Source organism: Crocuta crocuta, unplaced genomic scaffold, assembly GCF_008692635.1.
Source record: "Crocuta crocuta isolate KB4526 unplaced genomic scaffold, BGI_CrCroc_1.0 scaffold97, whole genome shotgun sequence".
Taxonomy (NCBI): domain Eukaryota; kingdom Metazoa; phylum Chordata; class Mammalia; order Carnivora; family Hyaenidae; genus Crocuta; species Crocuta crocuta.
Genome location: NW_027531999.1, coordinates 5,935,981 through 5,962,926, shown reverse-complemented (window position 1 = coordinate 5,962,926; position 26,946 = coordinate 5,935,981).

The window sequence follows — 26,946 nt, the reverse complement described above, 5'->3', positions numbered from 1 at the left end:
AATGAAGCATATTTTTAGGGAGTGGAGTTGGGAGAAGAAGGAAGGCTCTGATGTCTGTTCTGAGTCCAGGACTGAAAACTTCAGACTTGCATAACACCCAAGTGTCAATGGCATGCCTGGCATGGTGCTATGTGCCTGTATATTAGAGGGGCTAGTCCCACGGGTATGGACATTCCAGCATTCACTGTTGGACTTCACAGAGACTTAGTAGCTCTCCAGGGAAGCCTGGAAAAGCTGAGAAGTTAGAACCACTTCCATGAAAGGTTTGCTCCTGTGGGTCTAAAACTTTGGCCGATGGGGAAATGGGACTGTCTAAAACACCAAATAGACGGTAAGAGGGAGAAGTAGGAAAGTAAGTGGTCCCGTCTTCGTGCCTGTGTGAACTGGCAGGCTGTCCATAGAGCTACGTGTCATCCATGTGGCATTGTCTGCAACTTTCTTGCTCTGTGTTAGACACAGTTCTGAATGCTAAGCTAGTCAAACTCTTAGTCCCTACCCATGGTTGGCGGGAGGGGAAAATGAACAGCTTTACTGGCTTATCATGGCACCATGATGGAGGTATAAACAGGGTCTTGTAGGAGCCTGGAGGTGAAGGACTCCAGACTCCCTGGAGGAGATAAAGGGAAAGCATCTTCTGAGCTGCGGTTTGAAGAACAAATAGGCATTATCTAGATGTCAAGGGGAAGCTATTTGAGGCAGAAGCGAGAGCGCAGGTGAAGCACAGAGACCCGAGGGAGCCTGGCACACTTCAGGAAACTTCTGAGTAGTTCTGTGTGCTTCAGGTTGAGTTTGTGGTGAGAGACTGGAAGATGAAAAGTGGTCTAAAATCAACCCATGAGAGACTAGTGAAATCTACAGGGAAGGATCCATGCCAATTTAGATATATTTGCGAAATGTTTGAAATGAATTTTATGAAGGCAGCCAGCCTCTGTTTACTTGTATACAGCCTTCCTTCAGGTTAGCGTAGCACATGGCTATCTCATTTTGAGGAGAGGATGCAGGAAGTTGAAAGATAATTGCTGACTTGATTGCATCAAAACCTTGGATGTCTTGGTCACGTGTCTAACTTCCATAGATTTCTCATTAACCACCATGATATTCAGCAAATATGCAGCTGGAAAACAGCTGAAAGATGAATAGGAAGTTTATCCAAAACTGCTCAAGTGTCGAGGCAACCCTGATTCCAATGTGAGAGAGGAAAAGGAAAAAAGAAGAGGAGAGGATGGACTGTAAAGATTCCAAGAATTTGGTTGTGTGCCAGCGAAGCATTTCAAGTTTTTGGATATTTATGAAAACTGAACTTCTGACCCCACATGTGGATTGAATGGGAGGCTGGGATGCTGAAGTGTTGTTGGGGATGTGTGGGCAGAGTTCCTGCCGTAAGAAATTTGGAAGTAACAAAGGGTAATTCTCTTCTTGACCATCAGCTTTGGAAAGAGTTCCCAGGTGGTGACTGGCTCTGTCAAGTAACCCTCCTGAGTATCATGTTGCATGAGATACATTGTAAAGAGACAGAACACAGGAAAGGATGAGGCTTCTTTGTATCCACGTTTCTAATGGACCACCATACTTTTCCTTTCAGTTTATGGGTAGCTTGGGAAGCCCAATTCAGACAACATAGGCAGTTTTTGGGGGAATAGGATTAAATCTTTTAGAGGTTCCTCACAGTGCTTTTTACAGGGCAAGGCTTCAGGAGAAGTTGAATTAAAAAAAAAAAAAAAAAAAGGCCTGACCTATTTCCATGCAGTGTTCAAACCTGCCATCTTCAAAATAGGTCATCAGGTATCACCAGCAAATCACTTTCATCAGTTATAGAGGAGAGGCCCCTTCCAATTCTAAAATCCTAAGCCTGTTTCATATTCTATGCTTTGTGAGTAAGCCTAATGTATATTCGGAAATGAAGTCAGCAATCCCTTCAGGATGTTGGTGAGTTGTATAAGCTGTAAAACTCCCCAAAAGTCAGGATGGTGGGGCAGGATGGGGGAACAGTTTCAGGGAGAACAGATGATTCATGGGAATGAACCATGGGGTTCCCCTCCCTGTGCAAATGAAGCTTGGATTTGGACTATGAAATGGTTGGACTGAAATACTTCTTATTCTACAGTTTCATGATTTTTTTTCACTCCTTGCATGAGGATATTGATGGAAAAGGCATGATGACCAAAATAAAATTGTGTTTTAAAACAATATTTTAAAGTGTTACACTATGGGCCTTTGTTGACGTATAAACTAAACCTTGAGATATGAAGACTGATGGGATCTTGCATAGAGTGAGTCAAGCATTTCAATTCATTTGGTTGTATTTGTGCCTTATGTGTGAGGAATTCTAATACCAGCTAGCCTGGGAAAAAGAGTTAATCTGGAAAAATGCTTAGTCCCGCTAATAATGTTTTAAAATCCTTGGAACAGTTTTGCCAAACTCTGAGACTTAAAACGCAAAGATAAAGAATGATGACTTTCAATGCCAAGTGTGGAAATCATTCTTTTAGTATCTCTTTGTGCTTCTGCAGCGCAACTGACTCTTGCAAAATGGGATCTCATATCTCTTTACTAATGAGAATGCAGACCTTCTCTGGGGATTAGCAACTGGAAAGGCTCCCGTCACTCTTAGGCTTGATGTTATCTCTTGCTCTCAAATAACAGACGCTGGAGTTCGGAACATTTGCCTCTTAGCTTGCTTCGTTGCCCAACATTATGCTAATTCATCTGGAATGTGATGTAAGCTGTATCTTTAGTGACTGCCGTCTCTTCACCTTTCTTGAGAACTGAAGAAAATTCTCTTCACGGAAGCCTGAAATCCTAGCATCCTTTCTGTTGTGTTCTTGGTCTTTCCTTCCAGGAGATGGCGATAGAACATCATAAATATCAAGTTACACTGTGCACGGGTTTTGCCCCCTCAAGGCCTCCCGTTATAGGGCCTACACTAGTGTGGATAATAGTTCACGATTTGAGCCATATGTGAACTATTTCGTTGCAAAATAGGATCTCAAATCTCTTTACTAATGAGAACTCAGACCTTCTTCGGGGACTGGCCACTCTAAAGGCTCTTCAAGCTGGTATTTATTTGGCTGTCCTCCCTTCTCTGCTTAGGATAAAGATAAGTAAAAGAAACAAAAGGATATTTGCCAAGAAACAATTTCACATGACCTTGGCTGGGGAATGGAAATTTTGTATCCTGCCTGTCCATCTACCAGTTGACTTCTGGTTTCCTTATTAGGAGGGAGAAATTATTCCTAGGCCTATCATCAGTAGTTGCCTGTCTAAAATCAGTGGCCTTTCAGGGTAATCTAATTTGAAAATACCAATTGTTTGATTACCTTGGAGGTTTTATTAAAATAAGAAGATCCTGACAAGGATAACAATGCCACAAAAACTTGGAATAGGTGAGCAAAGCAGAATCCAATGGAGAATTAGGTATAAGAATCTAGAAGGGGAAAAAAAAGAATCTAGAAGGGGAAGAGACAATGGGCATTTCCAGCTGCCAAGGGCAACTTGGCAACTTAGGGACTTTCCATAGGGTGGCCCCAAATGGCTTTTTAAAAAAATTATTTATTTTAAGAGAGAGAGATTGAGAGATTGAGAGACTGAGAGAGAGAGAGAGAGAGAGAGAGAGAGAGAGAATGAGCAGAGGAGGGGCAGAGAGAGAACCCAAGCAGGTTCCGTGCTGTCAGGGCAGAGTCCTATGCAAGGTTCAAACTTGAACTCGAAACAAATTGTGAGATCATGACCTGAGTGGAAGCCAAAAGTCAGTCGCTTAACCGACTGAGCCACCCAGGCATCCCCTGAATTCTTTTCTTTTTTCACCAAAATAATATAACCATACTACAGTATTCCACAACTGAAGAGTGGCAAAGAGAAATGCTCCTTTCCAGACCAATATTTCTGTAATCACTTTTACTGACAAGAAGGGTTCTAAGATTGATTAATTTCTTTTAAAGTACGTATAAGTAGGGGCGCCTGGGTGGCTCAGTCGGTTGAGCGTCCGGCTTCGGCTCAGGTCATGATCTCACTGTTTGTGGGTTCGAGCCCCGCATTGGGCTCTGTGCTGATGGCCAGCTCAGAGCCTGGAGCCTGCTTCGGATTCTGTGTCTCCCTCTCTCTCTGACCCTCCCCTGCTCATGCTGCCTCTCTCTCTCTGTCTCTTTCTCTCTCTCAGGAATAAATAAAAACATTGAAAAAAAAATTTTTAAAAAGTACGTATAAGGAACCAACGTGTGTTTATCTAATTGATTCACAATATAGGCATTTTTGAGCTCCTGCTATAAGCTGGGTCCTGTGTTAGGAAGTAGGAATGCAAACCTAAATAAATTTGGGTATGCACATATAAGGGAGACAAAGTACTGCTGTCTCAAGATGTTTGCTGTCTAGTAGATGGAGACGAACAAGTGAACAAACATTGGTAAATAATGCTTTCTAAAACACGTGGATTTTTCAGCTTTCAGGGGTCATCTAGGTCAGCTGTATGCTAGACTGGGAAGCTGGGAAAATATCACAACAGCAAATCCCTGGCTTCACATCCTGTCTTATCATTCACTAACTGTATGACATGGGGCAAATTCTTTAACCTCCCTAAACTTCAGTTTTCTTGTGGAAAGTGGGAATAATAATGCTTGATACTGAGTCTGTTGTGGGAATTGGATGAAATAATGGAAGTCAAGCGTTTAGCATGGTACTTGGTTCAGATTCAGTAAGTGGTAGCTATGGTGATCGTTTCTGCTTGTCTCCCTTTGGTTGGCTCCCTTCCCACCAGTGAGGGCTTGGTGCCCTCTGCTTATTTCTTGCTGTGATCCTAGGGAAACACCCTCCCCCATCTCTTCAAAATTGCATGCACACCGTGGTGCTTCCTGTTGGCCTGCTGACTCCAGAGGCATAGGGTTCTATTTCTAGAACTTATCTCAGACTCCCAGTCTCTGTCTGATACCATCCAGCTAATCTGATGAACTAATCTGTGCCAAAGAGATCGTGGATAAACATCACCTTTTCCCTTATGTTAAGGAGGGCTGCGGGGGCACCTGGGTGGCTCAGTCGGTTAAGCACCTAACTCTTGACTTTGACTCAGGTCATGAGCTCATGGTTTGTGAGTTCAAGCCCTACATCGGGCTCTGTGCTGACAGTGTGGAGCCTGCTTGGGATTCGCTCCTTCCTTTCCTCGTGTGCCTCTCCCTCACCAGTGCTCTCTCTTTCTCTCAAAATAGAAAAATAAAAACTTAACAAAGTATTTCTCTCTGCTGAGACAAACTGTTAGTGTATGTTTTCAGGCCGATGACATTTTTTCCTATAGAGAGTGTGATCCTATAACTGTTGCAATTCTGTTTCCGGTGGTAGGTAGGACAGCCCATGTGTTCATTCTAACATGTTTACGGAGCAGCTCCTCATTTCTAGATGCTGGCTACACAGTGGTGGACAAAGCGGACACTGGTATCTCACTGAATTTGAAGAAAAAATGGGACAGAGACATTACACAAATAGACCTGAAAAAAAATATCTACAGATTTAATAACTACCACGAAGGAAGCAATAGGAGAAAGAGGAGCCAGGAATCTCCTTTAGGCTGAGGGAGGGTATTAATTTTCCAGAGATGCTGTAACAAAGCACCAAGAACAGAGAAGCTGAAACAAGAGAAATTTATTATTTCACACTTCTGGAGGCTAGAAGTCTGAGATCAAGGTTTCAGTAGGATTGGTTCCTTTGAGGGTCATGAGGGAGAAGCTGTTCGGTGCATCTCTCCTGCCTCCTGGTGGTTTGTGGGCCATCCTTGTGGTGCTGGGCTTGTAGAAGCGTCACCCTGATCCCTTCACATGGTGTGTATCTATGTCCAAGTTTCCCCTTTTTATAAGGACAACAGTCATATTGCATCAGGAACCCACCCTACTCCATAGGATGCCATCTTAACTAATTATACCTGCATTCACCCTATTTATATATATAAGGTTACATTCTGAGGTATTAAGGGTGAAGACTACAAGATATAAATTTGGGGGGAGGGATGGACAATCTAGCCCATAACAGGGAGACAGGAGGGAAGTGCTCTCTGAGGAAGGAGAGAAGGGGAGACACTTTAAGTTTTAACGTTTATTTATTTTTGAGAGACATAGAGAGAGCATAAATGGGAGAGGAACAGAGAAAGAGGGAGACACAGAATCTGAAGCAGGCTTGAGGCTCTGAGCTGTCAGCACAGAGTTCAATGAGGGGCTTGAACCTACGAACCATGAGATCATGACCTGCGCCTAAGTTGGATGCTTAACTGACTGAGCCACCAAGGTGTCCCAGAAGGGGAGATGTTTTAGACATAGAAGTTTCTCCTGGGGCTTTCCAATCGTGCCACATCAACAGCTGCTGCTCAGACCCTGTCACTATAGCTTAGCCTTATCTCCACCCCTGGGAACTAAGTCAAGAAAACTCACATGCGCTGTGCTGGTGTGTCTTGCCACTCAGCTGACACCACATTAGGAAGCAGAAATTAAATCTCACACCCAAGAGAGATTGGGCAGGAGATTTTTTTCCCCCTACCATTTGTAATTTGCCATTCATGTAACACTCTAGCTTAGTCTTCCTAATCACAGGGCAGAGAATGGAAATCTGGTCAGCATGACAGATTTATGTAATTTTCTGTCATGTCGGAGTTGTCTGGTAATTGTAGAAACTAAGGAAAATATCATGTGAGTGTTCATTTATTCATTCATTCAGCCTGTGCTATACATCAGCACTGTGCCAGCCAATGGCCATCCACTCAAGTGATAGGAAAGATGTTTAATCACGATGGATGGCAAGGCACTGACCCAAACTGACCACATCAATCAACAGCTGGTGTAGGCCCCCAGTGGCAAATGCTCGGGATACCAGCCATGAATACAATAGTCAACAAGCACCAACTATCCTAAGTCCTATGAAGCTGGCAGTTGACTAACAGAGACTAAATGTGCACGTATGTGATGTAAAGCTCTCCAATAGCCACAATAAGAAGGAAAAAGAAACCAGTGAAGCTAATCTTTGCATATTTTATGAATCCCAGTACATTCAAACTCTCTTTTCAACATGTAATCAATATGAAAATTAATAATGCAATATATTACATTCTTTTTAAAGACTCAGTCTTCAATATCTGGTGTGCAATTTAATACACTTAGAGCACATCTTAATTTGAATGAGCCATATTTCAAATGCTCAATGGCCACATGTGGTTAGTGGCTGCCATATTGAACAGCATGGCCCGCGGGGTGAATGCAGGGGGCTAGCTCTCACTTACAAAGAGATCTAGATAAGAATAAATGTCCTCTGAGGGCACAAAAACATATATACCAGAGGGAGCACATGGAGGAAGTAAAATGTTAAAATACTAAATGAACATATTTTTCATTTCTTCTTCCTCTAACTTGAAATCATGTTTTCTTACAGCCTTTCTGTCAGTATGATTCCCCAGAAAGCAGTGAATATAAATAACACTTTGGAGAGAAGGCAATAATCTGGGGCGAGTCTCCGTTAAATAAGACAAATAAGTAAAAGCAAATGTTTCTGATCTAAGGAGGAGACAAGTAGACAGCAGAGAGGATGAAAGGAAGGGGGTAGAATGAGGTACCTGTGTCTGTGCTTTCAGTCCTATCTTGGGACTGAGGGGTGAGGTATACAAACACCCACGTAAGCATGAGGGGATGTAGTGGAATTGAAGATAGTGGCATGGTTCCATGGGAATAGCCTAAGGAAGGCTGCAAGCTTCTAGACACCCTGTATTTAAATTGAAAGCATACCCAAAAAAGGAGAAAAAGCAGTAAAGTGGCAGGAGAGAGAGAGAGAGAGAAAGAGAGAGAGAGAGAGAGAGCACCTGAGGCCATGGTTCCCCATGGCCTTCAGGAGACCTCAGAGCCCCCGCCTGTGTGCCCTGATGAAGGGACTTGGAGGTGCTCAGAAGCCAGAGAATCACAGACGTGTGGCTGGGGTCAGAGAAACAAGTGCAGAATTTGAGGACCTGCCTAACTGGAGGCATACAGTTGGGATCAAAAACTGTAGTCTATTGAGACATCGACTCAATGCCCCTTGAGGCCTGAAGGGAGACGAGGGACCTCAGAGGATGTTGTGGAGTCCCACAGAAGATCATCCATTCTTCAAACACCAGCAAAACCTGGAGCATATGCAAGTAACCATTGTGGAGATTCTCAACATTGTAGAACCCACCACAGGCAGTAGAGGGTATTTATTAGGGGCACTGGTTAGAGAGGTGTTGGGAGAGTTTAAAAGGGGAAAAGGTGAGGCAACCCTGCAATTCACAAAGGCAAGAAGCTATGATCTCTTCTAGGGCCTCACTAGCGCCCTTTAGGGAACGTGTACATCCCAACTACTCAGTATTTCTCTGGCTGGTTGGCCGGTAGCAAGGGAAGGAGAAGGGAAGTGTTTGAAGAACAGAAGAGGTTGTTAAAAAGAAAGGAGAGTGAATGCATGGTCTGACCTAGTTGTTAAATCAGGGGTGGTAGTAGCAGCCATGGAAACTCTCAGAACAGCAGCCAAGGGGGCGTGGTCTTGGAGCAGGCTCGTGGCTTGCCTAAGTGAGGAGTGGCCCTGCCCTTGAGGTGCTGCTCCACCCCAGGGAGCTGAGGACTCGGGCTCAGTGCTCTCCGCTTATCTCGAGTGTGATTATCTCAAGTGTGATAGAGAACCAGCTGTGTTTCTTCACGTTTCTAGGAGCCAAGCTATCTGGGAGGCCATTCTTCCCAGTCAAACCACCTAGGGGGTCTTGCAGCAGCTTTTCTGAAGATGCTGTTGATATTGGCAATTCTAGTTCCTCTAAAACACTTGTTCCCAGAGGCTATCAGTGAGACTCTAATTGAGGTAGGGTGTGAAGAAGCTTTGAAGGAAAATTCTCACTGTGCTTCAGAGGAGTTTGTGCTTATCCCCGGGAAATAGCGCTGTGGGTGATAATTCAAGAAGAAATGCTGCAGTCTAAGAAAAGGTTCTGGTTTCCCCTGATATCCTCACCCAACTTCGTCTGAAGGGAAAACAGTTCTGAGCAAAGGTCATCTAATACTTTTGGAGGAAACTTTTGATCATTTTATTTTCTGCTTTGAGCTATAAGAATTAAAGGGGGAAAAAAACCATTAGACACAGAGAAACAAAAAGAAGAAATTCTTTCATAAATGGTAATAGATATTTCCCACCACACTGATATAAAAGTACTATCTCCTGCACTGTCAAAGCCAAGGTCAAAGATTTTATTTCAAGGGAAAATTATAAATGTTTCAGAAATCATTCAGCTAATAGATTCTCTATGTCTTTCCATTTCTTCCTCTATCTGTACTTTTCGTTTTCTCATTTTCCATTTCTCACTCCAACATCCCCACCAGTGTCAGAGTCATAATAATTATCTTCTAGTATCTGTAAAACTGGTTGGCTTTCTTGTTTATCTATATCTTTGATAAAATATTTGACGTAAGACAGATTGAGAAAGATGCAGAACTTAACACGTAGGTTCACAGATGATCTATGATCCTAATGCAAACAATTCCCAGCTTCTGGAAGTCAAATTACTTTTGCAGTTTGTAACTCAATGGGGTTTTTTTTTTATATGAAGAAGAATATTCTTTTATCATAAATTCCTACTTTAGGGGGGGAAAGTTAAGGTTATTGAACTACTGAAGTTATTACATTTTTGTGTGAGATAACACTTTGATTTTGGTACTTCTGACTGGTATTTCTTAGAGTCAGAGTGATGATGCTAAGGGAGGAAAAAGTATAGCCAACAGGGTCTCCAAAAGAAAAAGCTCTCACGGTGTAAGAACCATCTCCCTTCAAAGGAAGCCACATTTAGGAATGACCACCTTGGCCATTGGGCCAATAAGGGCTCCGTTAATGCGATTATTTAAAGGGTATGGGTGCTAAGCTTGTCCTCACCCTAGACGCTTCTCCTATACAACAGGATTTCTTCTGTTTGAATTGCAGCCTGAAATCCTGCCAATTTGTTCTTTTGAATGAATATCCTGGGCTTCCTTTTAAAATGCAAATATCTCTAGATGGGTTAGACAGTTATTGCCAAATAAGAATTGATGTAACCGGATGGCTTTCCAGCAACCTAAGGCTTCTTGGAGATTATAAAGCACATCAATGAAAGACAGGATTTCTGGAGTTTCTGTGGGTGGAGGTGGGGGGTGGGGGGGAATATTGCCAAGATACATTTAGGTAACATGGAGGAGCAAGGAAGGCAGTTGGCTTATTGGAAATTCTGCCCAGAACTTAGCCTGTTGCCTGTTCTGACTTTACTTCCAGAAGGAATATCTCTGATTTGCAGAACAAATAAAAACTTCTTTGGAGCTCTCATTTTCAATTGATTGAATAAATATTTTTGAAACCACCATCAAGGGCTAGATATTGAGTAAGGTGGTGCTGGCATCTAATGAGCACCTATTACGTGACATGAGTTTTGCATACGCTATTTTACTAGATTGCCCTAGAACCCATTTTGCAGGTGATAAAACCTAAACCCAGAGACTGTTCAGTCACTAGGCAGGGAGCGGCAGAGCTGGAATTCAAATCTAGTTCCTCATGGCCTCCACAAGCCTGAACTTTCAGGTATCAAATTTCTGAATCTTTATTTGGTCTGTGTGTCTAAGAAGAGAGCTAATGGGATTTGGTGTTTTTTTTGGCTTGGTCACAGGACATGGATATATCTGTTTTCATTAAATATAGTATCAAACAGCTTTCCATAGTGTTTAAGCCAATTTTCACTCCCACTAACAGTGTATGAGACTTCCAGTTGCTCCACATCCTTGCAAATATATGGTATTGTCGGTTTTTATTTTTAAATTCAGATATAGTTGACTCATTTTTTTCTACTATATTTGTTTCATGTGTACAATATGATATGTTGCAAAATGACTACCACAAAAGTCTACTTAACACCCATCACCACACGTGGTTACAATTATTTTCCTGGAAACTTCTTTTTATAGAATGCATAGAGCTTTAAAAAAAAACAAAAACGACTGAATAATTACATGAGGGAGAAATACGAAAGGAAACCTGATTCCAGGTCTTGTGTATCCCCCTGGGGTAAAATTCTCTTCTGCAATAATGTTAGGAGAAGATTTAGATGCAAATAACCTGAGCACAGGACGTGAGACCTCACAGCTGATGGACGTACACGGTGCCACTTAAAAACACTGAGGGACATTTTGTTAAAATATCGAAGAGTATATATATTTTCACAGGCAAATATATTTAACGAAGTTGTAATTCCATGTGAAGAACCCATATTTTACAACAAGCCTCACAGACGAGTAATACTTCCATGTAATTGAAGTAATTTTTTACTTTTTCCATGATAATTTTAATATGCCAGTACACAATAGGAATAACTTTGTTCCTTGGCTAATTGGAATGTGTAATTCTGAAGGAGGCATAGATCATCTTAATTAGAAATAAGGTTTATGATGTTGAGATAATGGCCTTTGGTTTAGTAATTTGGAGCAAGTTAATTTAGAATGGGATACAGAAGCTTGACCCTGGCTTGCTTCTGGTTCAGGTCTGTTAGCGCACATAGTTTATTCACCTTCCAAATAAAACTCTGCCTGCAGAAGGGTGAGAGCCTGGGCCAGCCCAAGGCAAGACCTTGCAGGAAAGAGGTAGTGGTCCTGTTGCTGAGTCTTCCCTTCTCTGAGCTGTGCTTCCCCCTCTTGGTGCTCCCTCTCATCTGCTTCATAAGTAGCCCAGGCCTTCAAGGAATCCATGAGTCTTCCAATCACTGCCATTTGGGTACCCTCCTCCTCCTCCCCCTCCCCCTCCTCTTCCTCCTCCTCTCTTCCACTTGTCTTAAACTCTAATGTAGGTATGATGCTTCTGCCTAGTCTGAAGGAAAGGATTGGACTATACCTAGAACCACAGAGGAAGGGTGGGGGTTTATGCAGTGACCCAAAATACCAAGCCTGGGTAGAGGTCAACCTGTGCATCACCCACCATGCTCTGCCCTTTTCTTGGCCAAGAGGCACCATTACTCCCTCTGTGTACCCCGCAGCCCATGGGGACCTTTATGTAATTCATCCGCCCAGAGGGCGTTTCTCATTCTGTTCTGGACAAAAGCACCATGTAGCTGGCAGTGGCTCTGCTTAAATTAATTATTATTGCAGTGACATAGACCATTAAGGCTTTTTTTTCAAAGTGCCCTTATAGACATGATCTCACTTGAAAATTACAATAACCAAGTCACTTAAAATGGGTCAGGGACCATTTACCTCAATGGTGCAGATGAGGAAGTTACAGTTTGCATTGGGTGGCTTTTAAAGTGCTAGATCCTGATCTTGAACCTCCTGCTTGTAACCTTATTTGTTTATTATTTAAATTCTTTATATGTTTATTTACTCTTGAGAGAGAGAGAGAGAGAGAGAGAACAAGCGGGGGAGGGACACACACACACACACACACACACAGAATCTGAGGCAGGCTCCAGGCTCTGAGATGTCAGCACAGAGCCTGACGCAGGGCTCGAACTCACAAACCATGAGATTATGACCTGAGCCAAAGTCAGACGTTTAACCGACTGAGCCTCCCAGACGCCCCAAAATATTTACCATCTTTAAACACACATACACATACACATATACATACAGACGCATGTATTTACTTTGAATTACTGTCCTAAGATTTTTCTTTACCTTCTCAACCAGGGTCCATGAAAAATAGCCTGTACTTGTTTATTTATGCAACAAACATTGAGTACCTGCTATTCACCAAGTACTGTGAAAGCATTTGAGAATACAGAACTAAAAGTTATTTCCATCCCTACCACAGATTTTCTGCAATCTTTTTTGTAATCCCTACCACCTGTCCCTCTATTCTCTCTCACACATATCCCTGAACAACCCACAATCTGCTTTCTGTCACTGTAGATAAGTTTGCATTGAAAATTTTATGTAAGTGGAATGATATAGTATGTGCTCTTTTCTGTTTACTCAGTATCATTATGTTGAGATTTATCCATACTGCACTGAGTATACCACAATTTGTTCATCCCTCTATTAATGGGCATTTGGGTGGTCTTTAGTTTTCAGCTATTACAAATAAAACCACTATGAACATTTATGGGCAATTTACGGACATTTATGTCTTTGTACAGATGTATACTTTCCTTTCTCTTGAGTTAATACCTAAGAATAGAATGACTGGGTTCAGAAACGTTATGATGAGATAACTCACTCTATTTGCCACATGGAAGGGAAACCCTCTGATGGACGACGGTCCTGATAGCCTGTTTGGTACTCAGGTTTTGGTGGGAGTCTGTCTCTTTAGCCTGAATGTTTTGCTCTTAGTTGATTCTACAGGGATAATGCTTTAACTTTCTGACCCATGCAAATTCAAAACCTGAGAACTATCTTCTGGAGGAGACCAGTTGTACTGTTGCAGGGTCCTTCTTTCCAGTAGGATTTTGCCTTCTGTGCAATAAAAAACTGAGAGCAGCCCATGATCAGTTGTAAAACCTAGGCCTGCATTTGGGTCTCCTCTAGTTTTCAGTCTGCTGGATTTGTGAGAACACAAAAAGCTCTGCTGGTTTCACTCTATCTGGGCCAAGCTCAATCGCTGATCTCTCATTATTGGCCAAATCTCTAGGCAAGTGCCCCAAAGGAAGAAAACATGTGGTTACGGTCGGTCGACTTACCTAGGAAGAGTTTACCCTACTCTGGATGGGATTTTGGAGTTAATCTAAACCTCATTGCCTCCAGAAAACTTTAATCTCTTAAAATACACACACACACACACACACACACAGACACATATATATATTTATTTATTTCTAGAAGAGAGAGAGAGAGAGCGCGAGCAGGGGAGGGTCAGAGAGAGAGGGAGACACAGACTCGGAAACAGGCTCCAGGCTCCGAGCCGGCAGCCAGCACAGAGCCCGACGCGGGGCTCGAACCCACAAACCGCAAGACCATAACCCAAGCGAAAATCGGACGCTCAACCAACTAAGCCACTCAGGCGCCCCACATATATATATTTTTTGCAGTCTGTGGTCTTTTGTTTATTGCAGTGGGAATGTTGGCCCTCTATAACCTGTGGCATTCTATTTTTAAAAATTTTTAATGTTTATTTATTTTTGAAAGAGAGAGAGACAGAGCGTGAGCAGGGGAGGGTCAAAGGGAGGGAGACACAGAATCTGAAGCAGGCCCAGGCTCCGAGCTGTCAGCACAGAGCCCAATGTGGGGCCCGAACCCACAAACCATGATATCATGACCTGAGCCGAAGTCAGACGTTTAACTCTGCCTGAGCCACCCAGATGCCCCTGTGACATTCTATTCTACATTTAATAGTGCTGATGCTGGTGATTGGAGCCCTACAGCCTCAAATACCAACACAGTTTATACCAGAAAAGGCCATATGCTTTGTAAGACTATAGAAATTGTGTATTAATTTACAAGTGAGGATTTAAGGTCTGAATATGTTACCAGAGAATGTACAAGAAGACAAAATCTTAGTTTCATCGGCTGCTGAGAATGAAAAATATCCTAAATTCAGTTTGCCATTGGTCATAAAAATGTATACACAGTTAAATCAAATTGTATCCAATTCCAAAAGTGTGATTTTTATGAGTGTCTTTTTTCAAGAACGTAAGTTTGGGAAGTATGCTCTCTAGTACCTCTCTCTTAGCTTTGAAATTCAATTTTTAGAAAAGGAAAAGAAAAAGAGATCAAGAAATGATCTTTTGAAGAAGTTCATTCCCTGCTGATTTAGCTTCTTTAATTAATTTTTAAAATCTTTTCTAACTGTTCTTTATGGGGATGTAACTTACATTTACACAACTGCACCCATTTAATATTTATATTTCAATGAGCTTTGACAAATGTATGCACCTGGGCAACTGTCCTTACAGTCAACATATAGAACAATTCTCACATGTCCCCACCTGTTATTATTCCTCTGCTACAGACCTTCCACTGCAGCAAGTACATTTCCGTCCTCTCTCACATAAAGTGCCAGTTTCTGACTCAAGCATCTACACAGGTCACCACTACTGCTTCTGAAATGACCCCTTTGTTTTACTCACCCCTCAAAGACCTTCCTGACTGAGTCCTCGGATCTCTGACCCCTTCTTTTTATTGACCCCTCTAAATTCTTAAGAAAAGAGGTCTTGGAACTGTTATATGGGAGACCGTCGGTATCTTACTTTGTAAAGCTGTTCTCCGTGTGATTCCTATTTCTACACCCTCACTGCCCCTCTAGGAGCCAGAGGTGCTCTTTCTTTTGAAATCTCCCAGAGTGCCCTTTAGTACATTTTCTTCTTTAAACGCTATTAAGAGAAACAATTTGCAGAGTGTAAATGAACTTCATTTTCCAAAGTCCTAGACTTACCCCAGGGAACCTCTGTGGGCTTTATTCTGTGCTGAGAGCTCCAAGCACACACTCACACACGGTGCCATTAGCTCATTCGACCTTTCAATGTAATTTCATACCTGACTAGTATGGGATTGTTTTTTACAAAAGCACTGACCCATGGCAGTGGCGGCATCTGTCTATTGGTGTGTTGAACACTAAATTGGAATTTTAATGCTAATAATTAACTAGAATAATATCTCACTTGGACAGAAGCCATTTAATTCTCTCCTGTGAGCCCAAATATTAGTTGGGTAACTATCAAGGCCATGGCAGTCAGAGGAAAATTTTATTATGGTGTTTTAAGAAAGGTAAAATAAGAAATTAAGATTTTATGAAAATACTTCTTAATAATAATAACCATTCTGAAATGGTGTTAATTAACACAAAATAATTTTCTATTGAAACACTATCCCAGATCTCTGCTATTTTTAAACCAAGCAAGTCTTGAAGGAATAATATTGGCTCTTATATCTATACTGCTACTACAGATTTGACTGGGTTTTTAATAGATTTCAAGAAAAATCTAGGGAAATGAAATTCACAAGTTTTATTTAAGCCTAGTACCAATAGTTTTCTTTTATAATATTTTATAAGAATGCTTGCTAAGTCCCCTCTTTAATTTCCCCTTCCGGTAGGGGTAGCCTTAAATGAAGAAACTAGAAACTATGGAAATGACAAAAACAAAGAAGGGAGAAAGAGTGTGAGAAAAGATCTGTGTAATCCCTGACCAATGTTATCAATTGATGAATAATCAAGAGTTGGTAAAGGTCAGGGTAAGACTTAAAGCAGGACATGAAGATTTATTAAGAACATCCTAAAGCCAGACGCTTTACATGTGATGTCTCATTTAACTCTTTACCACTTTGTACATATAGGATCTCTCTATATAATGGGATCTATCTATATCTATATCTGTATCTATCCATGTCCATATCTGTATCAGTGTCTATAGCCGTATCTATATCTATCTATCTATCTATCTATCTATCTATCTACCTACCTACCTATCTATCTCGATTATTTTGGAGACGAAGAAACTGAGACCCAGAGCAGTTTAATTTGCTAGGTAAGGCCACAGAGATCCAGAGTGCAAACCCTTATTTTCTGACTCATAAGCTCATGTAACTACTGCCCACATCCATGTCTAGCTTCTTATAGTCATCAAATGGTGGCAAGGAAGCAAATGTTGCCTCTTATTTAGTGCCTTGCTCTCTGCCAGCATACATGTTAGCAACCCANGTTTTCGCCCCCCCCCCCCCCCCGCCCAGATACGGGAACCTCACTTTTTCGATATTTCCATTTGCTTGACAAGTTCACTGATCTGAAGCATTTCTTGATTGATTCAAAAGGAAATGCATTGGTCTTCTGAGAATAAGCACCATTCCTTCCTTCCCTAGGCACTGGCAGGGACTGTCACCTTGCCGTGATACCTCACAGACTTCCTAGTTGTGGCTTTTAGGAAGCTTCCTGTAAGGTAAGCGTCAAGACTGCAGGCCTCAACCCTGCCTTGAGATTGACAGCGGTGGACTCTGTAGGTGACAGAAACCCATTAATAAACTGAACATACAAAAACGGTCTCTGAGCTCTGGAAACAGGGCCAGGTGGCAATGACAGAGACAAATGTGCTTTGTCTGCCCTCCGTGTGTCCACTTTGCCCTGTCCTTCTCACACTGTCACTGTCACGCGCATGCTGTCTCTCTCTCTCTTCTTCTCCTTTTCAAGCAGTATTCTTTGCATTCACACAGTTAAAAGGCAGTTTTATAGGTTAGGGCATGTCAGGAATACAAAATTGCGGAGGTGGAAGGCGTGAGCCCAGGTGAGATTTACTTTCGTGAAATGGGTTATGTAAAACAATTTATTTGGTACTCATTTGGTTCTGAGGATGCGAAGCTATAGATAAATGTGAAATTAGGAATGCCTGATGAAGAGATGTTGTCTGTTACATGAGGGGGTGTGGCAGTCCTCTTTATTAGCTGTCATAATACTAACAGTTCAAATTTGTGTGCTCACTGTGGGCAAGCAATTGTGCTAAACTTATTAGGTTATTTGGTTTTAACATCACCTTTACGAGGTAGATACTGTTATATTCACTTAAAGGTAAAGAAACCGACATTTCAAGAGCTTCAGTAATGCGGAAGCACCTAGCCCCTAAGCAGCAGAGCTGGGACGGAAGCTCGGAAGAAGCTCGGTCTGACTTGGAAGTCTGTGCCCTGAGGCACCACATTGTTTGTCTGCCATTTTATGGTAGAAAGAGAGTGGAGTGAGCCAAAGGCCCCAGAGCTGCAAGTTGTTAATTTTCTTATTCTGGGTCATTGGCAGAACCAGAAATGGAATCCAGATTTTAAAGTCTTGGTCCTTTGAAAGCTGATTGGCTGCTTTTGATTCTTTGCAATAGATTTCCCTTTTCACTGTTTCAGAAAATAAGATTTGAAGTAAAACATATGCCAATAGAAATTATTTTTTTAAACGCACACAAAATGCATACTTGTGCATTTGTTTACTCTATCATCCGCTCTGGTGAACAGAAATGCAGAATGTCCAAACCCAGGCCAGGCCTACTTGAAGACTGTCTGTCTTGATATCAATACCATGTCAACACACAGAGGACAGCTCAGAGCCCAGCAAGTCTCCCTATTGGCAGTTAGTGATTTTATTACAAAGAGAAGTCTCAGTGGGAAAGCAGGCATCCTGGGTTTCAGAGCACACTCCATCTTTCTAATCTTTTCCCCAGCAGTGAGGTAAGGCTACCTATGCATTGCTACCCTAGGCTTTTGTGCTTGCTGTTGTTTCCAAAGGGAGAGACGTTAGCATGAATTCCAATGAACCAAAACCTGCTAAAATGTGCTATTCTAGAGTCAGATCTTTCAAATTTCACTTAGGAACTATGACTGAGAGACATTACACAATATATATTATTTGTCACCACTCTTGTTATAAATGGGATCCAAGCTCTGAACAAAATGGCTGAAGACCATAAAACCATGGCTTGCGGAAGGTCTACCATAACTGTTGGCATTTCTGACCAAGTTCACTCAATTTCCACTGGGACTTTGAGAAAGCATTTGAGACTTTCCAACACTCAATTTAGGTACCTAAAGGTTACTTCCAAAAGTGGGTTTCTTTCTTATAAAAGCTCAGCGTAAGCTGAGGTCAAATGCATTTGACTGAATTTTTAAACCTTTCTTTTGTCTCCTCAAACTGACTGGCTTTATGCTTAAAAAAAACAAAAACAAAAAAACACCATGAATTTCTATGATGCAATGACTTTCCTGCACTCCAAGAGTGTGTAAATGGCAGAAAAGTGTCACACAATTAGATGTTCAGTATGACCCTTACTTTATAATGGATATGGATTTCACTTTTAGAGAGAATATAGACCTTATGGATCCATCTCTATATCCCAGTAAATGGGAGTAAAAAGGTGAGCAATTGAAACAAAGATGATTTTGGTAAGAAAACCAAATAGGGAATAGGATTTGGAAAATATGAACTCCTCACTGGAGATTAATTCATTCGTTTCCTACTGCTGCTGTAGCAGCACATTACTGCTCTCCACATAGCTCCAAACAACATCCATTTCTTTTCTTTCAGTTTTGTGGGTTAGATGCCTGGTAAGCTCATCTTAGGGTCCCATAGGCTGACATCATGATGTCAATAGGGCTGTGCTCCTTCCTGGAGGCTCTTCGGCCAGAATCTCTCCCTCTACTCTCATTCAGGTTGTTTGCTCAATCTGGTTCTTTGCTGTTGAAGAACTGAGGTCTTCCTTTTCTTGCTAGCTGCCCACAGGAGGTTTTACTTAGCTCCGAGAGCCACCCGCAGTCCCTGGCTCATGGTTCACTGCCTCCATTTTCAAAGCCCACAAAGGTGGCTCAGATCTTATCACATTTCATATCTCTCAGACCTTCGTTCCTTCTTGCCTCATCTTCTCTTTGCTGCCTTCTGCTGCTACATCCCACTGACTGCAGCCAGAGAAATAGCTCTCCTTTAAGATCTCCACTGATTATATTGGGCTCATCCAGATAATCCAGGATAACACCCCTATTTTAAGATCTGTAACTGTAATTACATGTGCAGAGGTTTTTTTCCCCCTATAACCCTATTGAGATTTGTGTTTGGTTGAATAATCTTGGGGGGACATCTTTAGAATTCTACCATAGAAGTAAATATAGCAGTGGTCAGCCATTAGCATCTCCTTGGCCAGATGTGGGTGGGTGGCAAGGTTTGATTTAGAATTCCACATCATTGTTGCCTCTATTGTAAGAAGAAGACCATCAGGTGATCAATAAATTATGCAGTCAGCATATAGGAATAGATTTTAATATAACCAAAGGGAATTTACATATATACCGAAATGAGAAATCACTTTTGTGTTTACAAAGTTACTAGAAATATGTCGGAGAAGAGGACATGGCCAATGAGCTGAACCCAGGCAATTGGAGGCTACTGTCCTTGGAATGTGCCTCCTGCCCATGGTTCTTAGAGCCAGAGCTGTTTTCAAGGATGCAGCCTTCAGAGAGCAATGTGTTGTTGAGACCATCTGGACAGTGTATGTGACTGCATCCAGAAAAGGCATCTGTAAAAACTTTTAAGATGTGGCAGGTGGTGTAGAGATCTACTTGTCTTGTGGCCACCCACAAGGAGACTGGTAAGTTCCCTGCTTATTAAAACTGCCACCTACTGATCCAGGGGTGCCTGGGTGGCTTAGTCGGTTGAGCGTCCGACTTTCGCTTAGGTCATGATCTCGCGGTTCGTGGGTTCGGGCCCCGCGTCGGGCTCTGTGCTGACTGCCAGCTCAGAGCCTGGAGCCTGTTTCAGTCTGTGACTCCCTCTCTCTCTGACCCTCCCCTGCTCACGCTGTCTCTCTCTCTCTCTCTCTCTCTCCTAGAAATAAATAAAAAACATTTAAACAAAAAAACAAAACAAAACAAAAACGCTACCACCTACCGATCTGGAGTGGCCTGATTCTTTCTCAGGTCTCTCCTTACCCTCTGTATGTTGGGCCAATTTTAGATTCTATCTGGGCTTCTGAGGTTTTGAGCCAACAATATATATACACATAAAGGAGAACCCATAGATAATCTTTCTCTCTTTAACCCAGACATACCAAGACTCTAGAGGTGTCTGTAGAGGATCAGCATTACCTTCACTCTCAAAGTGCTGACTCCCTCATCTGACACAGCTCACTAGGGATCCAGTTACAGCTGGAGATGGTTTTAGTAAGGACCTCACCTGGGGCAGTGGGACTGAGAAAGTGATGACTTAGAACTAAGGTCTCCTGGCACGTTGAAGTTGAACCTCAAGGAAGGTGAAAGAATAAGTTAGTGGAGAAAGACTCCCAAGGCTGGGAGGGAGATGGTTTCTCTGTGGTTAGTGGATGATAAAGGAATGGGAGACCCTGAGAAGTGGGACGTTTCTCGGAGTTTCCTTAAATTCCTAAGCCAATGTTTTAGACAGATCCCAGTGACTTTTCCATTTGCCCATCTCTGTGTTCACAGTTCTCACCCTTGAATCCATACTATAAATCCACAATTGTTCAATATATCAAATTGTAGGAAGGGTGTAAGGGCTAAGACAACAGAAAAAAGCACATTTACAAATTAACTTGATGTAAACTATTCTAGACAAATAAATATTCACATGGTTTATACTTACTTGAGCGCTCTCATGAATTATGGTTTAAGTGCAATGAAATATGGAAATAAAAACTTGGGACACTTTCAGCCACTAGTCAAGTACAATATACTTTCTGTGATCCAGTACATCACATTTAAAATTTTTTTTAATGTTTATTTTTGAAGGAAGAGAGACAGAGTATAAGCAGGGGTGTGGGACACAGAAAGACAGAGACACAGAATCCCAAGCAGGCTCCAGGCTCTGAGCTGTCAGCACAGTGCTCGACATGGGGCTCAAACTCACAAACTGTGAGATCATGACCTAAGCCAAAGTTGGACACTTAACCAACTGAGCCATCAAGTGCCCCAAGAATATCTCATTTAAATTGCATTTTCCTTTCTTTCTGGCAGTTTATACTGAGGTGACTCATGTGCCTGATAATGATCTCGAGACACAACCCATGACTTCTGAATTGCCAAAGAAAGATGAAAACAGGCTCAGTTTGGGTTTTATAAATTATATGCATCCTCTTTGGGAACTGGCATTTAATGTTCCATACAAATGTCGAAACCTCTGATTTAACTAGAATGATTGATAGAATGCCCATTCCCTATATAGTGTGTAAGCTCCAGATCGCCATTGGGTTTTTAGCATTTCCTCTCTGTTTTCTTTGCATGGTCCCATGGAAAGATTTTCATGAACGATGGCAATAGCTTGGCCCAGGCTCAGAGATTCAGGACAATCCAAAGGCAAAATGGAGGGCTTAGTCTTGCTGGAGCTGTGTCTCTGGGTGCTGTGCCAGTGAGAGGTCTGTCAGAACATGGGTTGAAATTATATGTATGGTATTTAACACATGATTTAAATCATTTTGAGGGATGTGTATCATACTACAAGTAGTTGTGGATTTAAACTCTATATTCAAATGCAGGGTATATTAGCTTATTAGCTAATGTAATAGCCAATGTAATGTAATAATGTAATAATTTATTAGCTCTGTAAATCTGGGTAAGATTACCTCTCTGAGCTTCAGTTTTTTTATTTGAGGTGAGAATAGTACTTCAAAGCATTGATGTAAAAATTAATGACATAATGAACAAGTGATTGACATGGGAAGCTCTTGGTAAGTCTTAGCTTTGACTATTAATGTGCAAATCCATCTACTCAATGCCTGTATATAAAGGCTTGTGAGTAAACACCAATAAGAATGATTGCCTTTGGAAAACTAAGTAGAGGAGAATTCTAATTTAAGCAGATTCAATATAGGAACATCTTAATATTAAAAACAATAAAATGCTAGGGTGAGGTTGTCTTGACCCCAAGGGCTGGGGTGCAGTTGTCAGGATGGAAAGGAGAGCAGATCCACATGCCTTTGATTCTTCTGATCACCACCTGGACTGGGCTAGCATGCTGATTAGTGAGAGTGTGCTGAATCCCACTGTGTGTTTGACAACACTGTCTCGTTCAATCCTTGCAATAACTATTAGGGATACTATTATAATCCATCTCCAGTTTACAGATGAAGAAACTGAGATTGAATAATGTTCCTCATCACAGTCCCATGCTAATAAATGGTGGGGCTGACATTGAAATCCCAGTCATCGTCCACACAGTGAGTAAGGTTATCAGCAAGGTGCACTACCTCTGAGGTGTGCCCAGGAGTCACTCCTGAAGGCAGTAAGGAAGCTGGGAAGAAACTTCCCACAGGGGCAGCCTGGCCATTCTGACCCAAAAGACAAGTTCACCTGAAGGCCCATAGAGCAGGGTTATTCATTTCTAACCATTTCATTATAATGGTACCTCCTCCATTTACTTAAGTAGAGCAGTCAGATAAGTTTAAGGCAAATAATTATAATAATAGGCATCAAATATTGGCTTACTCTGTACAGGTAGTACAATCAGAGCTTTACATATATTTAATCTCCATAATGACCCACAAATAGTATCATTATCCCCTTACTACAGATGAGCAGAAAGACTCAGAAAGAGGATAAGTAACTTGTCCAAGGCACAAAGTGAGCTGTAGGAATGAGAAATGGTCAGTATCTCTGAAGTGTTCACATAAGACAGTGGGAATCAGGGGATCATGAAAGAGCTATCTAGAAAGCCAGAAGTTGCTGGCAAATGGGTCACTTCTGTCCCTCCAAACCTTGTGAATTCAGCCATGGGTACTTTGGGGAGACGTGGGGAGAGATGGCTTGAGAAAACCAATGTCATAAAGGACCTGAGTAATAGTAGGTGCTCCATTAGAAAGAATTCAATAGCAGCTGCGTAACAAAATAATATAATAAAAAATATGCTCACAGTGATGGCATTCTTCTCTCTCACGTTTGATGAAATATTCATGACATTTTCTCAGAAAGGCAAGAGTGAGAATCACCTAGAGAGGAAAAGAAAAAAAAACATGACTGCTTTAGGTTCGTTTGTAACTTGTCACCACAGATATTTAAAAGCTTGAAAGCTTTTTCAAGCTTGCCAGTTGTCAGAGGAAATTATGATTAAAAAATAAAGTGAGGTTGAAAAGGATAGAACGCAAAAGCAGCTAACCAACACCATGCAGCTCACCTCCCACACATTCTCCCTGGGTAGCTCAATCCACATAGATCGACAGCATTTAAACTCTTTTTTTTTTCCATTTTTTAAAATGTTTATTTAGTTAGTTATTTTGAGGGAGAGAGAGAGAGAGAGAGAGAGAGAGAGAGCAAGCCAGGGAGGGGAAGAGAAAGAGGTGAGAGAAATTCCTAGCAGGCTCTGTGTTTGCAGCACAGAACCCAATGTGGGGCTCAAACTCATGAACCACGAGATCATGATCTGAGCCAAAACCACGAGTCAGATACTTAACTGACTGAGCCATCCAGGTGCCCCTCTTTTTTTTTTAACTACTTTTTAAAACCCCTCACAAACAGACTGTATTAATGTTTAATTTAAATTTTCATTACAGAAAATATATCAATGAACTAGGGCTAAATTGATTAAAAAAAAAAAGCAACTTCCAAAATTGATGCTCGTTTAGTGACCGGCCTTTGATGTGTGGCTCCCTTTTGAGATTTGAGGTGGAGCCAGTAGAAAACTGCACATGTGCATGAATGTAGATATTCTGGAGATTGGCAATTTGTAGGTCTTCTTCTTGGTTGTAAGACGGCAGGCCTCCTTCCCATGAATAGGAAAGGGATGTTTCCTGCATTTCTTTTTTTAAAAAATGTTTTACTTATTTTTGAGAGAGAGAAAGAGCATGAGCGGGAGAGGGGCAGCAAGAGAGGGAGACACAGAATCTGAAGCAGGCTCCAGGCTCTGAGCTGTCAGCACAGAGCCTGATGGGGCTTTAATGGGGAGATTATGATCTGAGCCAAAGTCAGGCACTTAACTGAGCTATCCAGGCACCTCAAGACTCCCGCATTTCAATGTGTGGCCCTTCTTGCAGTTCTGCTTCAACTCCAGATTTTCCAGAATGAGGTGCTCTAAGCTTGTCCATGTCGCATAAAAACCATTGCAAATGGAGGGTGCACTCAAGGAAGCCTTTAGAAACTTGTGGTCAAATCAGAAAAAGGTCAATCTTTGGATTGGCCTTATTATTACATCCCCCACATTATATAATAATAATAAGAGTAGCTATAATTGGTAGAGTACTTAATATGTGTCAGGAAGTATGTTAGGTTTTTGAATCTATTATCGCATTTTACTCTTACCTAACAGATGAGATATCTGGAGTCTGGAGAGGTGCTGGGTCATGAAGCTGGTGGCTATGATGAGAAGCTGGGCCTGATGGTGTAAGAGCTTAGAACCCAGGCTCAAGGATCCAAGGAGGTGGGTATACCATTTTCGCTTGTGTAATTTGGGCCACGTCATATAACCCGTCCATGCATCTGTTTTCTCATCTACAAAAAAGGGGTGAAAATAATACCTCCCTGGTTGACTTCATTCATGTCAACTAACTGACATCCTGAAGCTTATGTCCTCGAGCAGCGCACCACACACCAGCCACTGAAGCCAAGAGTCTGTGTTGAGAGAGCAAACTGCAGATTCTCTTTGAAATTCCAACTCCTTGCCTCTTGTAGGTTGCTATTCTGCTTGCCAAACTTAAGAGTGTTTCTGTTTTAATACACACTTGACATCTGTGGAAGCACTTCCATTTAGAATGTCAAGAGGAATGGCATGAGGCTTCAATCAGCAAAGACTATGCTGGACAAGTTGAGATTGGATTTTACTTTCTTCTTTTACATAAAAATTGGTTAAGTTTTGGGTTTTGGTTGCATTCTTGTTTTAAAAATTGAACAAACTATTATAAATTTACTCTTAAAATGTGTTTTTTAAGGTTATTTGAGAGAGAGAGAGAAAGTGAGAGAGCATGGAAGCATGCAAGCAGAGGAGGGGCAGAGAGAGGGAGGGCGAGGGAGAATCCCAAGCAGCCTCCACACTGCAGCACAGAGACCGAGGCAGGGCTTGATCTCACGAACTGCAAGATCAGGACCTGAGTCAAAATCAAGAGTTGGATACTTAACCAACTGAGCCACCAGGCACCTGCAAAATTTGTGTTTTAAATGTATGTAAATGGTATGGATAAAAGTAATATATAATGCAACCTGTTGTTGAAAAAAAACAAAAACACCTCAAAACCCAAAACCATGCAACACAGAAATGTATAAAATAAAAAGCTAATATTCCTCTTTAGTCCATTTCAACTCTAAACCCTCCCCAGTCCAGAGGCAACCACTGATAACAGTTTTTTGTGTGTATCATTCAGATTGTTATCTAAGCATTTTATATGTAGATAAATATGCACCCATGTTTATTCTTTAATCATAGTGGGATAATATTTGGCATAATTTAAGCAGCATACTAACAATAGCCAAGCTATGGAAAGAGCCCAAATGTCCATCAACTGATGAATGGATAAAGAAGATGTAGTATACATGTACAATGGAGTATTACTCAGCCATCAGAAAGAATGAAATCTTAACCATTTGCAATGATATGGATGGAGCTACAATGTATTTTGCTAAGTGAAATAAGTCAGTCACAGAAAGACAAATGGCACCTAATTTCATTCATATGTGAAAATTTTTAAAAATGTATATCCAAGTTAGTTAGCGTATAGTACAATAATGATTTCAAGAGTAGATTCCTTAATGCCGGTTACCCATTTAGCCCCTCCCCTCTCCCACAGCCCCTCCAGTAACCTTCTGTTTGATCTCCATATTTAATAGTCTCTTATGTTTTTGTCCCTCTTCCTGTTTTTATATTATTTTTGCTTACCTTCCCTTATGTTCATCTGTTTTGTATCTTAAAGTCCTCATCACTCATATTTGTAATTTAAGAAACAAAGCAGATGATCATACAGGAGGGAGGAAAAAGACAGAGGGAAACAAACCATGCGAGACTCTCAGAGAACACACAAGGGTTGACGGGGGGGGGGGATGGGCTAGATAAGTGATGGGTACTAAGGGGGGCACTTGTTGTGATGAGCACTGGGTGTTGTATGTAAGTGATGAATCACTGAATTCTACTCCTGAAACCAATATTACACCGTATGTTAACTAGCATTTAAATAAAAATTTGGAAAGAAATATTTGACATAATATTTTTATTTTTATGGGGCCCTATTAAATGAAATTTAAAGTCATCATTGCAGCAAGGAAGATCCTTACTATCTGCTTGCCCCTCCCCCAACATCAGCACCCTGACAGGTGCCCTGTCTTCAGGAAAATGTCACCATTATCTTCTGAATGAGACCTGGTCACCACCACCTTTATAGATTTGTTATTCTAGGTTCCCAGCCTGGAATGCCTTATCCTATTTTTTCTACCTTTCCAATATCACTCCTTTCTTTAAGGGCCAGCCAAACCCCCTTTTCTCAGAAGGCCTTCTCAGACTGTCCAATCTCTCTGAGATTACCTAGTACTGTCAACCATAACTTCTATACCTTTTGTGTTCTATTTAACATGCCACTGCCTGGTGAAGCACTTTTCGTATATACCCCGTCTCCTCAAT